The 15102-nt window shown below is 50.6% G+C and overlaps 9 non-coding genes across 9 annotated transcripts; 1 reads left to right on the top strand and 8 right to left on the bottom strand.

Moving 5' to 3' along the window:
- Positions 1-1347: 1347 nt before the first annotated feature.
- Trnag-ccc lies at positions 1348-1419 on the bottom strand. The gene has a single exon. It is a non-coding gene; the product is annotated as a tRNA-Gly (tRNA).
- Positions 1420-3135: 1716 nt separating this feature from the next.
- On the bottom strand, positions 3136-3207 carry Trnag-ccc. Its single transcript has one exon. It is a non-coding gene; the product is annotated as a tRNA-Gly (tRNA).
- Positions 3208-4935: 1728 nt separating this feature from the next.
- Positions 4936-5007, bottom strand: Trnag-ccc. The gene has a single exon. It is a non-coding gene; the product is annotated as a tRNA-Gly (tRNA).
- Positions 5008-6715: 1708 nt separating this feature from the next.
- Positions 6716-6787, bottom strand: Trnag-ccc. Its single transcript has one exon. It is a non-coding gene; the product is annotated as a tRNA-Gly (tRNA).
- Positions 6788-8515: 1728 nt separating this feature from the next.
- Positions 8516-8587, bottom strand: Trnag-ccc. The gene has a single exon. It is a non-coding gene; the product is annotated as a tRNA-Gly (tRNA).
- Positions 8588-10315: 1728 nt separating this feature from the next.
- Trnag-ccc lies at positions 10316-10387 on the bottom strand. The gene has a single exon. It is a non-coding gene; the product is annotated as a tRNA-Gly (tRNA).
- A 1718-nt stretch (positions 10388-12105) lies between these two features.
- Positions 12106-12177, bottom strand: Trnag-ccc. The gene has a single exon. It is a non-coding gene; the product is annotated as a tRNA-Gly (tRNA).
- A 639-nt stretch (positions 12178-12816) lies between these two features.
- Trnae-uuc lies at positions 12817-12888 on the top strand. Its single transcript has one exon. It is a non-coding gene; the product is annotated as a tRNA-Glu (tRNA).
- Positions 12889-13905: 1017 nt separating this feature from the next.
- Positions 13906-13977, bottom strand: Trnag-ccc. The gene has a single exon. It is a non-coding gene; the product is annotated as a tRNA-Gly (tRNA).
- Between the last annotated feature and the right edge of the window lie 1125 nt (positions 13978-15102).

Genomic DNA, 15102 nt, shown 5'->3' with positions numbered 1-15102 from the left:
CGTGTTTGCCGTTTATTACCACCTAGGCTACTTTGTGTCAACGTGTGTTTGTTTCCAGTTATTACTAATTACAGTTTTACTAGTTGCACTCGAGACTGAAAGCGATGATTGCCTAGTATGACTTGCGCGCTTTGGGAGTGAGTAAGCGGGATCGTGGTGGCGGACAGAGTTCAGCGTTGGCGCCAGGTTCGGCCCTAAAGTTGCGTGGAGGAGAAGTATTTCTGGACGCATACACATGTAGTGGATCGTTGAGGTATGTCCGGTATGGTCTAGTGGCTAGGATACCTAGCTTTCACCCAGGAGGCTCGGGTTCGATTCCCGGTACCTGAACGTGAAGGTTTCGGGGCTGAGATGAGAAAACTTCTCACGGCCGTTTTTCGTCTTCGTGGAGCTGCTGCTCTGGGTTCCAAGTATAAGGTGAGAGAAAGTCAAGAAAAAGAGATACATCCTCACGTTAATGGAGGGGCCGTTTTGAAGGGAGAGGAGACGGTATTGCGGTTTTGGACTGCTGATGCGACAGTGTTGCACTGCCCGTTAGCTCAGTGGGCTATAGCGTCGTGCTAGTAACGCGTCGGTCATGGGTTCAATCCCTCCACGGGCCATTCCATTTTCTCCCCTGATAGGAAATGCTGTCTCCTGCGAGACTCTGCCAGGCAGATTCTAAATGATGTGCACATCCAGCTAGAAGTCTGAACGTTTCGCTAAGGGGTTGCCAACGGCCAGCTCACTTTCGATTAATGAAGTTAAGCAGACGTTTGCGTGGTTAGTGAGTGGATGGGTGATCGTCCGGGAACTCTGCGTGCTATTGGACCCTTTCATTTCAACCCCCACCCTCCTCCTTTTGTGCTACAGTGTTGACGTGCTATGATGCCTCCCTAAGCAATTTAAATTACGTTAACGAACATATGACCGAAAATTTAATGACGCTGTTTGCAAAAAGAGCGCAAGGAAAGTGCAAGAACGACTTTGGCAATAACAGAACCGTACGAATCAACAGATAATTTCTCAAATGTGTAGATAACACTGTGGCGAAGCAGTGAGATTTCCGAAATTTGTAAATGAAAGTTTAGCTTTTCGTATTGAAAAGGAAAAGTACTCTTGATTACTTTATTTCTCGCAGCCGATTGTCGTACTTCTCCTGTCATATCGGCCCCACCGCCGAGCGGCAGCGAGCGGCAGTCGAGCAAAGTCGGGCCAAGTCGGCACACGATGAAGTGAAATCAATCCACTTAGCTGGAACGAGGCAGCAGACGAGGAGATACTACCTGTGCCGCGACGCGTGGCAATTTCGAGGATCGCATGGTCTTGAACACACACTATTGCGCTACGCAAAAATGACAATCCTCCTGCGATGGCCGGGAATCGAACCCGGATCAACTGCTTGGGAAGCAACCATGCTGTCCGTTACACCACCACCGCATTGCGTTGCAGGCTTCCTGTGTCGCGGTGCGTTGCCGCCCCTGCTGCCACCAGAGGCTCAAGCGACCCTGCAGCGGCACCTCTGCCCTCCAGCACATCGGAACGCGATACCACGTTGCTTCCAGGGCGATGCACTGTAACTAGACGCAGCATTGACTTCCGCCGAGTAATCCACCCTTTCATGTACGGCATGGTGGGAAAACAATTCTGAAATTAGAACTTCTTAGTGAGGCTGCGGTGGCGAATATTCCTGTATGCCTCGGTGGCGCAGTGGGCTGTGCGTGTCATTATCTTAAGGGCGTACGTTCTATCCTCAACTCAGCCTTCTCATTTTCTGTCCACGACGGTGAAAGGCACAGCATAGCTTTTGCGAGGTAAGGCCGTGTTTGCCGTTTATTACCACCTAGGCTACTTTGTGTCAACGTGTGTTTGTTTCCAGTTATTACTAATTACAGTTTTACTAGTTGCACTCGAGACTGAAAGCGATGATTGCCTAGTATGACTTGCGCGCTTTGGGAGTGAGTAAGCGGGATCGTGGTGGCGGACAGAGTTCAGCGTTGGCGCCAGGTTCGGCCCTAAAGTTGCGTGGAGGAGAAGTATTTCTGGACGCATACACACGTAGTGGATCGTTGAGGTATGTCCGGTATGGTCTAGTGGCTAGGATACCTAGCTTTCACCCAGGAGGCTCGGGTTCGATTCCCGGTACCTGAACGTGAAGGTTTCGGGGCTGAGATGAGAAAACTTCTCACGGCCGTTTTTCGTCTTCGTGGAGCTGCTGCTCTGGGTTCCAAGTATAAGGTGAGAGAAAGTCAAGAAAAAGAGATACATCCTCACGTTAATGGAGGGGTTTTGAAGGGAGAGGAGACGGTATTTGCGGTTTTGGACTGCTGATGCGGACAGTGTTGCACTGCCCGTTAGCTCAGTGGGGCTATAGCGTCGTGCTAGTAACGCGTCGGTCATGGGTTCAATCCCTCCACGGGCCATTCCATTTTCTCCCCTGATAGGAAATGCTGTCTCCTGCGAGTCTCTGCCAGGCAGATTCTAAATGATGTGCACATCCAGCTAGAAGTCTGAACGTTTCGCTAAGGGGTTGCATCGGCCAGCTCACTTTCGATAATGAAGTTAAGCAGACGTTTGCGTGGTTAGTGAGTGGATGGGGTGATCGTCCGGGAACTCTGCGTGCTATTGGACCCTTTCATTTCAACCCCCACCCTCCTCCTTTTGTGCTACAGTGTTGACGTGCTATGATGCCTCCCTAAGCAATTTAAATTACGGTTACGAACATATGACCGAAAATTTAATGACGCTGTTTGCAAAAAGAGCGCAAGGAAAGTGCAAGAACGACTTTGGCAATAACAGAACTGTACGAATCAACAGATAATTTCTCAAATGTGTAGATAACACTGTGGCGAAGCAGTGAGATTTCCGAAATTTGTAAATGAAAGTTTAGCTTTTCGTATTGAAAAGGAAAAGTACTCTTGATTACTTTATTTCTCGCAGCCGATTGTCGTACTTCTCCTGTCATATCGGCCCCACCGCCGAGCGGCAGCGAGCGGCAGTCGGGCCAAGTCGGCACACGATGAAGTGAAATCAATCCACTTAGCTGGAACGAGGCAGCAGACGAGGAGAACTACCTGTGCCGCGACGCGTGGCAATTTCGAGGATCGCATGGTCTTGAACACACACTATTGCGCTACGCAAAAATGACAATCCTCCTGCGATGGCCGGGAATCGAACCCGGATCAACTGCTTGGGAAGCAACCATGCTGTCCGTTACACCACCACCGCATTGCGTTGCAGGCTTCCTGTGTCGCGGTGCGTTGCCGCCCCTGCTGCCACCAGAGGCTCAAGCGACCCTGCAGCGGCACCTCTGCCCTCCAGCACATCGGAACGCGATACCACGTTGCTTCCAGGGCGATTGCACTGTAACTAGACGCAGCATTGACTTCCGCCGAGTAATCCACCCTTTCATGTACGGCATGGTGGAAATACAATTCTGAAATTAGAACTTCTTAGTGAGGCTGCGGTGGCGAATATTCCTGTATGCCTCGGTGGCGCAGTGGGCTGTGCGTGTCATTATCTTAAGGGCGTACGTTCTATCCTCAACTCAGCCTTCTCATTTTCTGTCCACGACGGTGAAAGGCACAGCATAGCTTTTGCGAGGTAAGGCCGTGTTTGCCGTTTATTACCACCTAGGCTACTTTGTGTCAACGTGTGTTTGTTTCCAGTTATTACTAATTACAGTTTTACTAGTTGCACTCGAGACTGAAAGCGATGATTGCCTAGTATGACTTGCGCGCTTTGGGAGTGAGTATGCGGGATCGTGGTGGCGGACAGAGTTCAGCGTTGGCGCCAGGTTCGGCCTAAAGTTGCGTGGAGGAGAAGTATTTCTGGACGCATACACACGTAGTGGATCGTTGAGGTATGTCCGGTATGGTCTAGTGGCTAGGATACCTAGCTTTCACCCAGGAGGCTCGGGTTCGATTCCCGGTACCTGAACGTGAAGGTTTCGGGGCTGAGATGAGAAAACTTCTCACGGCCGTTTTTCGTCTTCGTGGAGCTGCTGCTCTGGGTTCCAAGTATAAGGTGAGAGAAAGTCAAGAAAAAGAGATACATCCTCACGTTAATGGAGGGGCCGTTTTGAAGGGAGAGGAGACGGTATTGCGGTTTTGGACTGCTGATGCGACAGTGTTGCACTGCCCGTTAGCTCAGTGGGCTATAGCGTCGTGCTAGTATACGCGTCGGTCATGGGTTCAATCCCTCCACGGGCCATTCCATTTTCTCCCCTGATAGGAAATGCTGTCTCCTGCGAGACTCTGCCAGGCAGATTCTAAATGATGTGCACATCCAGCTAGAGTCTGAACGTTTCGCTAAGGGGTTGCCAACGGCCAGCTCACTTTCGATTAATGAAGTTAAGCAGACGTTTGCGTGGTTAGTGAGTGGATGGGTGATCGTCCGGGAACTCTGCGTGCTATTGGACCCTTTCATTTCAACCCCCACCCTCCTCCTTTTGTGCTACAGTGGTTGACGTGCTATGAGCCTCCCTAAGCAATTTAAATTACGTTAACGAACATATGACCGAAAATTTAATGACGCTGTTTGCAAAAAGAGCGCAAGGAAAGTGCAAGAACGACTTTGGCAATAACAGAACCGTACGAATCAACAGATAATTTCTCAAATGTGTAGATAACACTGTGGCGAAGCAGTGAGATTTCCGAAATTTGTAAATGAAAGTTTAGCTTTTCGTATTGAAAAGGAAAAGTACTCTTGATTACTTATTTCTCGCAGCCGATTGTCGTACTTCTCCTGTCATATCGGCCCCCACCGCCGAGCGGCAGCGAGCGGCAGTCGAGCAAAGTCGGGCCAAGTCGGCACACGATGAAGTGAAATCAATCCACTTAGCTGGAACGAGGCAGCAGACGAGGAGATACTACCTGTGCCGCGACGCGTGGCAATTTCGAGGATCGCATGGTCTTGAACACACACTATTGCGCTACGCAAAAATGACAATCCTCCTGCGATGGCCGGGAATCGAACCCGGATCAACTGCTTGGGAAGCAACCATGCTGTCCGTTACACCACCACCGCATTGCGTTGCAGGCTTCCTGTGTCGCGGTGCGTTGCCGCCCCTGCTGCCACCAGAGGCTCAAGCGACCCTGCAGCGGCACCTCTGCCCTCCAGCACATCGGAACGCGATACCACGTTGCTTCCAGGGCGATGCACTGTAACTAGACGCAGCATTGACTTCCGCCGAGTAATCCACCCTTTCATGTACGGCATGGTGGGAAAACAATTCTGAAATTAGAACTTCTTAGTGAGGCTGCGGTGGCGAATATTCCTGTATGCCTCGGTGGCGCAGTGGGCTGTGCGTGTCATTATCTTAAGGGCGTACGTTCTATCCTCAACTCAGCCTTCTCATTTTCTGTCCACGACGGTGAAAGGCACAGCATAGCTTTTGCGAGGTAAGGCCGTGTTTGCCGTTTATTACCACCTAGGCTACTTTGTGTCAACGTGTGTTTGTTTCCAGTTATTACTAATTACAGTTTTACTAGTTGCACTCGAGACTGAAAGCGATGATTGCCTAGTATGACTTGCGCGCTTTGGGAGTGAGTAAGCGGGATCGTGGTGGCGGACAGAGTTCAGCGTTGGCGCCAGGTTCGGCCCTAAAGTTGCGTGGAGGAGAAGTATTTCTGGACGCATACACACGTAGTGGATCGTTGAGGTATGTCCGGTATGGTCTAGTGGCTAGGATACCTAGCTTTCACCCAGGAGGCTCGGGTTCGATTCCCGGTACCTGAACGTGAAGGTTTCGGGGCTGAGATGAGAAAACTTCTCACGGCCGTTTTTCGTCTTCGTGGAGCTGCTGCTCTGGGTTCCAAGTATAAGGTGAGAGAAAGTCAAGAAAAAGAGATACATCCTCACGTTAATGGAGGGGCCGTTTTGAAGGGAGAGGAGACGGTATTGCGGTTTTGGACTGCTGATGCGACAGTGTTGCACTGCCCGTTAGCTCAGTGGGCTATAGCGTCGTGCTAGTAACGCGTCGGTCATGGGTTCAATCCCTCCACGGGCCATTCCATTTTCTCCCCTGATAGGAAATGCTGTCTCCTGCGAGACTCTGCCAGGCAGATTCTAAATGATGTGCACATCCAGCTAGAAGTCTGAACGTTTCGCTAAGGGGTTGCCAACGGCCAGCTCACTTTCGATTAATGAAGTTAAGCAGACGTTTGCGTGGTTAGTGAGTGGATGGGTGATCGTCCGGGAACTCTGCGTGCTATTGGACCCTTTCATTTCAACCCCCACCCTCCTCCTTTTGTGCTACAGTGTTGACGTGCTATGATGCCTCCCTAAGCAATTTAAATTACGTTAACGAACATATGACCGAAAATTTAATGACGCTGTTTGCAAAAAGAGCGCAAGGAAAGTGCAAGAACGACTTTGGCAATAACAGAACCGTACGAATCAACAGATAATTTCTCAAATGTGTAGATAACACTGTGGCGAAGCAGTGAGATTTCCGAAATTTGTAAATGAAAGTTTAGCTTTTCGTATTGAAAAGGAAAAGTACTCTTGATTACTTTATTTCTCGCAGCCGATTGTCGTACTTCTCCTGTCATATCGGCCCCACCGCCGAGCGGCAGTCGGGCCAAGTCGGCACACGATGAAGTGAAATCAATCCACTTAGCTGGAACGAGGCAGCAGACGAGGAGATACTACCTGTGCCGCGACGCGTGGCAATTTCGAGGATCGCATGGTCTTGAACACACACTATTGCGCTACGCAAAAATGACAATCCTCCTGCGATGGCCGGGAATCGAACCCGGATCAACTGCTTGGGAAGCAACCATGCTGTCCGTTACACCACCACCGCATTGCGTTGCAGGCTTCCTGTGTCGCGGTGCGTTGCCGCCCCTGCTGCCACCAGAGGCTCAAGCGACCCTGCAGCGGCACCTCTGCCCTCCAGCACATCGGAACGCGATACCACGTTGCTTCCAGGGCGATGCACTGTAACTAGACGCAGCATTGACTTCCGCCGAGTAATCCACCCTTTCATGTACGGCATGGTGGGAAAACAATTCTGAAATTAGAACTTCTTAGTGAGGCTGCGGTGGCGAATATTCCTGTATGCCTCGGTGGCGCAGTGGGCTGTGCGTGTCATTATCTTAAGGGCGTACGTTCTATCCTCAACTCAGCCTTCTCATTTTCTGTCCACGACGGTGAAAGGCACAGCATAGCTTTTGCGAGGTAAGGCCGTGTTTGCCGTTTATTACCACCTAGGCTACTTTGTGTCAACGTGTGTTTGTTTCCAGTTATTACTAATTACAGTTTTACTAGTTGCACTCGAGACTGAAAGCGATGATTGCCTAGTATGACTTGCGCGCTTTGGGAGTGAGTAAGCGGGATCGTGGTGGCGGACAGAGTTCAGCGTTGGCGCCAGGTTCGGCCCTAAAGTTGCGTGGAGGAGAAGTATTTCTGGACGCATACACACGTAGTGGATCGTTGAGGTATGTCCGGTATGGTCTAGTGGCTAGGATACCTAGCTTTCACCCAGGAGGCTCGGGTTCGATTCCCGGTACCTGAACGTGAAGGTTTCGGGGCTGAGATGAGAAAACTTCTCACGGCCGTTTTTCGTCTTCGTGGAGCTGCTGCTCTGGGTTCCAAGTATAAGGTGAGAGAAAGTCAAGAAAAAGAGATACATCCTCACGTTAATGGAGTGGCCGTTTTGAAGGGAGAGGAGACGGTATTGCGGTTTTGGCCTGCTGATGCGACAGTGTTGCACTGCCCGTTAGCTCAGTGGGCTATAGCGTCGTGCTAGTAACGCGTCGGTCATGGGTTCAATCCCTCCACGGGCCATTCCATTTTCTCCCCTGATAGGAAATGCTGTCTCCTGCGAGACTCTGCCAGGCAGATTCTAAATGATGTGCACATCCAGCTAGAAGTCTGAACGTTTCGCTAAGGGGTTGCCAACGGCCAGCTCACTTTCGATTAATGAAGTTAAGCAGACGTTTGCGTGGTTAGTGAGTGGATGGGTGATCGTCCGGGAACTCTGCGTGCTATTGGACCCTTTCATTTCAACCCCCACCCTCCTCCTTTTGTGCTACAGTGTTGACGTGCTATGATGCCACCCTAAGCAATTTAAATTACGTTAACGAACATATGACCGAAAATTTAATGACGCTGTTTGCAAAAAGAGCGCAAGGAAAGTGCAAGAACGACTTTGGCAATAACAGAACCGTACGAATCAACAGATAATTTCTCAAATGTGTAGATAACACTGTGGCGAAGCAGTGAGATTTCCGAAATTTGTAAATGAAAGTTTAGCTTTTCGTATTGAAAAGGAAAAGTACTCTTGATTACTTTATTTCTCGCAGCCGATTGTCGTACTTCTCCTGTCATATCGGCCCCACCGCCGAGCGGCAGCGAGCGGCAGTCGAGCAAAGTCGGGCCAAGTCGGCACACGATGAAGTGAAATCAATCCACTTAGCTGGAACGAGGCAGCAGACGAGGAGATACTACCTGTGCCGCGACGCGTGGCAATTTCGAGGATCGCATGGTCTTGAACACACACTATTGCGCTACGCAAAAATGACAATCCTCCTGCGATGGCCGGGAATCGAACCCGGATCAACTGCTTGGGAAGCAACCATGCTGTCCGTTACACCACCACCGCATTGCGTTGCAGGCTTCCTGTGTCGCGGTGCGTTGCCGCCCCTGCTGCCACCAGAGGCTCAAGCGACCCTGCAGCGGCACCTCTGCCCTCCAGCACATCGGAACGCGATACCACGTTGCTTCCAGGGCGATGCACTGTAACTAGACGCAGCATTGACTTCCGCCGAGTAATCCACCCTTTCATGTACGGCATGGTGGGAAAACAATTCTGAAATTAGAACTTCTTAGTGAGGCTGCGGTGGCGAATATTCCTGTATGCCTCGGTGGCGCAGTGGGCTGTGCGTGTCATTATCTTAAGGGCGTACGTTCTATCCTCAACTCAGCCTTCTCATTTTCTGTCCACGACGGTGAAAGGCACAGCATAGCTTTTGCGAGGTAAGGCCGTGTTTGCCGTTTATTACCACCTAGGCTACTTTGTGTCAACGTGTGTTTGTTTCCAGTTATTACTAATTACAGTTTTACTAGTTGCACTCGAGACTGAAAGCGATGATTGCCTAGTATGACTTGCGCGCTTTGGGAGTGAGTAAGCGGGATCGTGGTGGCGGACAGAGTTCAGCGTTGGCGCCAGGTTCGGCCCTAAAGTTGCGTGGAGGAGAAGTATTTCTGGACGCATACACACGTAGTGGATCGTTGAGGTATGTCCGGTATGGTCTAGTGGCTAGGATACCTAGCTTTCACCCAGGAGGCTCGGGTTCGATTCCCGGTACCTGAACGTGAAGGTTTCGGGGCTGAGATGAGAAAACTTCTCACGGCCGTTTTTCGTCTTCGTGGAGCTGCTGCTCTGGGTTCCAAGTATAAGGTGAGAGAAAGTCAAGAAAAAGAGATACATCCTCACGTTAATGGAGTGGCCGTTTTGAAGGGAGAGGAGACGGTATTGCGGTTTTGGCCTGCTGATGCGACAGTGTTGCACTGCCCGTTAGCTCAGTGGGCTATAGCGTCGTGCTAGTAACGCGTCGGTCATGGGTTCAATCCCTCCACGGGCCATTCCATTTTCTCCCCTGATAGGAAATGCTGTCTCCTGCGAGACTCTGCCAGGCAGATTCTAAATGATGTGCACATCCAGCTAGAAGTCTGAACGTTTCGCTAAGGGGTTGCCAACGGCCAGCTCACTTTCGATTAATGAAGTTAAGCAGACGTTTGCGTGGTTAGTGAGTGGATGGGTGATCGTCCGGGAATTCTGCGTGCTATTGGACCCTTTCATTTCAACCCCCACCCTCCTCCTTTTGTGCTACAGTGTTGACGTGCTATGATGCCTCCCTAAGCAATTTAAATTACGTTAACGAACATATGACCGAAAATTTAATGACGCTGTTTGCAAAAAGAGCGCAAGGAAAGTGCAAGAACGACTTTGGCAATAACAGAACCGTACGAATCAACAGATAATTTCTCAAATGTGTAGATAACACTGTGGCGAAGCAGTGAGATTTCCGAAATTTGTAAATGAAAGTTTAGCTTTTCGTATTGAAAAGGAAAAGTACTCTTGATTACTTTATTTCTCGCAGCCGATTGTCGTACTTCTCCTGTCATATCGGCCCCACCGCCGAGCGGCAGCGAGCGGCAGTCGAGCAAAGTCGGGCCAAGTCGGCACACGATGAAGTGAAATCAATCCACTTAGCTGGAACGAGGCAGCAGACGAGGAGATACTACCTGTGCCGCGACGCGTGGCAATTTCGAGGATCGCATGGTCTTGAACACACACTATTGCGCTACGCAAAAATGACAATCCTCCTGCGATGGCCGGGAATCGAACCCGGATCAACTGCTTGGGAAGCAACCATGCTGTCCGTTACACCACCACCGCATTGCGTTGCAGGCTTCCTGTGTCGCGGTGCGTTGCCGCCCCTGCTGCCACCAGAGGCTCAAGCGACCCTGCAGCGGCACCTCTGCCCTCCAGCACATCGGAACGCGATACCACGTTGCTTCCAGGGCGATGCACTGTAACTAGACGCAGCATTGACTTCCGCCGAGTAATCCACCCTTTCATGTACGGCATGGTGGGAAAACAATTCTGAAATTAGAACTTCTTAGTGAGGCTGCGGTGGCGAATATTCCTGTATGCCTCGGTGGCGCAGTGGGCTGTGCGTGTCATTATCTTAAGGGCGTACGTTCTATCCTCAACTCAGCCTTCTCATTTTCTGTCCACGACGGTGAAAGGCACAGCATAGCTTTTGCGAGGTAAGGCCGTGTTTGCCGTTTATTACCACCTAGGCTACTTTGTGTCAACGTGTGTTTGTTTCCAGTTATTACTAATTACAGTTTTACTAGTTGCACTCGAGACTGAAAGCGATGATTGCCTAGTATGACTTGCGCGCTTTGGGAGTGAGTAAGCGGGATCGTGGTGGCGGACAGAGTTCAGCGTTGGCGCCAGGTTCGGCCCTAAAGTTGCGTGGAGGAGAAGTATTTCTGGACGCATACACACGTAGTGGATCGTTGAGGTATGTCCGGTATGGTCTAGTGGCTAGGATACCTAGCTTTCACCCAGGAGGCTCGGGTTCGATTCCCGGTACCTGAACGTGAAGGTTTCGGGGCTGAGATGAGAAAACTTCTCACGGCCGTTTTTCGTCTTCGTGGAGCTGCTGCTCTGGGTTCCAAGTATAAGGTGAGAGAAAGTCAAGAAAAAGAGATACATCCTCACGTTAATGGAGGGGCCGTTTTGAAGGGAGAGGAGACGGTATTGCGGTTTTGGACTGCTGATGCGACAGTGTTGCACTGCCCGTTAGCTCAGTGGGCTATAGCGTCGTGCTAGTAACGCGTCGGTCATGGGTTCAATCCCTCCACGGGCCATTCCATTTTCTCCCCTGATAGGAAATGCTGTCTCCTGCGAGACTCTGCCAGGCAGATTCTAAATGATGTGCACATCCAGCTAGAAGTCTGAACGTTTCGCTAAGGGGTTGCCAACGGCCAGCTCACTTTCGATTAATGAAGTTAAGCAGACGTTTGCGTGGTTAGTGAGTGGATGGGTGATCGTCCGGGAACTCTGCGTGCTATTGGACCCTTTCATTTCAACCCCCACCCTCCTCCTTTTGTGCTACAGTGTTGACGTGCTATGATGCCTCCCTAAGCAATTTAAATTACGTTAACGAACATATGACCGAAAATTTAATGACGCTGTTTGCAAAAAGAGCGCAAGGAAAGTGCAAGAACGACTTTGGCAATAACAGAACCGTACGAATCAACAGATAATTTCTCAAATGTGTAGATAACACTGTGGCGAAGCAGTGAGATTTCCGAAATTTGTAAATGAAAGTTTAGCTTTTCGTATTGAAAAGGAAAAGTACTCTTGATTACTTTATTTCTCGCAGCCGATTGTCGTACTTCTCCTGTCATATCGGCCCCACCGCCGAGCGGCAGCGAGCGGCAGTCGGGCCAAGTCGGCACACGATGAAGTGAAATCAATCCACTTAGCTGGAACGAGGCAGCAGACGAGGAGATACTACCTGTGCCGCGACGCGTGGCAATTTCGAGGATCGCATGGTCTTGAACACACACTATTGCGCTACGCAAAAATGACAATCCTCCTGCGATGGCCGGGAATCGAACCCGGATCAACTGCTTGGGAAGCAACCATGCTGTCCGTTACACCACCACCGCATTGCGTTGCAGGCTTCCTGTGTCGCGGTGCGTTGCCGCCCCTGCTGCCACCAGAGGCTCAAGCGACCCTGCAGCGGCACCTCTGCCCTCCAGCACATCGGAACGCGATACCACGTTGCTTCCAGGGCGATGCACTGTAACTAGACGCAGCATTGACTTCCGCCGAGTAATCCACCCTTTCATGTACGGCATGGTGGGAAAACAATTCTGAAATTAGAACTTCTTAGTGAGGCTGCGGTGGCGAATATTCCTGTATGCCTCGGTGGCGCAGTGGGCTGTGCGTGTCATTATCTTAAGGGCGTACGTTCTATCCTCAACTCAGCCTTCTCATTTTCTGTCCACGACGGTGAAAGGCACAGCATAGCTTTTGCGAGGTAAGGCCGTGTTTGCCGTTTATTACCACCTAGGCTACTTTGTGTCAACGTGTGTTTGTTTCCAGTTATTACTAATTACAGTTTTACTAGTTGCACTCGAGACTGAAAGCGATGATTGCCTAGTATGACTTGCGCGCTTTGGGAGTGAGTAAGCGGGATCGTGGTGGCGGACAGAGTTCAGCGTTGGCGCCAGGTTCGGCCCTAAAGTTGCGTGGAGGAGAAGTATTTCTGGACGCATACACACGTAGTGGATCGTTGAGGTATGTCCGGTATGGTCTAGTGGCTAGGATACCTAGCTTTCACCCAGGAGGCCCGGGTTCGATTCCCGGTACCTGAACGTGAAGGTTTCGGGGCTGAGATGAGAAAACTTCTCACGGCCGTTTTTCGTCTTCGTGGAGCTGCTGCTCTGGGTTCCAAGTATAAGGTGAGAGAAAGTCAAGAAAAAGAGATACATCCTCACGTTAATGGAGTGGCCGTTTTGAAGGGAGAGGAGACGGTATTGCGGTTTTGGCCTGCTGATGCGACAGTGTTGCACTGCCCGTTAGCTCAGTGGGCTATAGCGTCGTGCTAGTAACGCGTCGGTCATGGGTTCAATCCCTCCACGGGCCATTCCATTTTCTCCCCTGATAGGAAATGCTGTCTCCTGCGAGACTCTGCCAGGCAGATTCTAAATGATGTGCACATCCAGCTAGAAGTCTGAACGTTTCGCTAAGGGGTTGCCAACGGCCAGCTCACTTTCGATTAATGAAGTTAAGCAGACGTTTGCGTGGTTAGTGAGTGGATGGGTGATCGTCCGGGAACTCTGCGTGCTATTGGACCCTTTCATTTCAACCCCCACCCTCCTCCTTTTGTGCTACAGTGTTGACGTGCTATGATTCCTCCCTAAGCAATTTAAATTACGTTAACGAACATATGACCGAAAATTTAATGACGCTGTTTGCAAAAAGAGCGCAAGGAAAGTGCAAGAACGACTTTGGCAATAACAGAACCGTACGAATCAACAGATAATTTCTCAAATGTGTAGATAACACTGTGGCGAAGCAGTGAGATTTCCGAAATTTGTAAATGAAAGTTTAGCTTTTCGTATTGAAAAGGAAAAGTACTCTTGATTACTTTATTTCTCGCAGCCGATTGTCGTACTTCTCCTGTCATATCGGCCCCACCGCCGAGCGGCAGCGAGCGGCAGTCGAGCAAAGTCGGGCCAAGTCGGCACACGATGAAGTGAAATCAATCCACTTAGCTGGAACGAGGCAGCAGACGAGGAGATACTACCTGTGCCGCGACGCGTGGCAATTTCGAGGATCGCATGGTCTTGAACACACACTATTGCGCTACGCAAAAATGACAATCCTCCTGCGATGGCCGGGAATCGAACCCGGATCAACTGCTTGGGAAGCAACCATGCTGTCCGTTACACCACCACCGCATTGCGTTGCAGGCTTCCTGTGTCGCGGTGCGTTGCCGCCCCTGCTGCCACCAGAGGCTCAAGCGACCCTGCAGCGGCACCTCTGCCCTCCAGCACATCGGAACGCGATACCACGTTGCTTCCAGGGCGATGCACTGTAACTAGACGCAGCATTGACTTCCGCCGAGTAATCCACCCTTTCATGTACGGCATGGTGGGAAAACAATTCTGAAATTAGAACTTCTTAGTGAGGCTGCGGTGGCGAATATTCCTGTATGCCTCGGTGGCGCAGTGGGCTGTGCGTGTCATTATCTTAAGGGCGTACGTTCTATCCTCAACTCAGCCTTCTCATTTTCTGTCCACGACGGTGAAAGGCACAGCATAGCTTTTGCGAGGTAAGGCCGTGTTTGCCGTTTATTACCACCTAGGCTACTTTGTGTCAACGTGTGTTTGTTTCCAGTTATTACTAATTACAGTTTTACTAGTTGCACTCGAGACTGAAAGCGATGATTGCCTAGTATGACTTGCGCGCTTTGGGAGTGAGTAAGCGGGATCGTGGTGGCGGACAGAGTTCAGCGTTGGCGCCAGGTTCGGCCCTAAAGTTGCGTGGAGGAGAAGTATTTCTGGACGCATACACACGTAGTGGATCGTTGAGGTATGTCCGGTATGGTCTAGTGGCTAGGATACCTAGCTTTCACCCAGGAGGCTCGGGTTCGATTCCCGGTACCTGAACGTGAAGGTTTCGGGGCTGAGATGAGAAAACTTCTCACGGCCGTTTTTCGTCTTCGTGGAGCTGCTGCTCTGGGTTCCAAGTATAAGGTGAGAGAAAGTCAAGAAAAAGAGATACATCCTCACGTTAATGGAGTGGCCGTTTTGAAGGGAGAGGAGACGGTATTGCGGTTTTGGCCTGCTGATGCGACAGTGTTGCACTGCCCGTTAGCTCAGTGGGCTATAGCGTCGTGCTAGTAACGCGTCGGTCATGGGTTCAATCCCTCCACGGGCCATTCCATTTTCTCCCCTGATAGGAAATGCTGTCTCCTGCGAGACTCTGCCAGGCAGATTCTAAATGATGTGCACATCCAGCTAGAAGTCTGAACGTTTCGCTAAGGGGTTGCCAACGGCCAGCTCACTTTCGATTAATGAAGT

The sequence above is a fragment of the Schistocerca americana genome, chromosome 8 (genome assembly GCF_021461395.2).
Source record: "Schistocerca americana isolate TAMUIC-IGC-003095 chromosome 8, iqSchAmer2.1, whole genome shotgun sequence".
Classification (NCBI taxonomy): Eukaryota; Metazoa; Arthropoda; class Insecta; order Orthoptera; family Acrididae; genus Schistocerca; species Schistocerca americana.
This window is presented reverse-complemented; position numbering and strand designations above follow the sequence as displayed.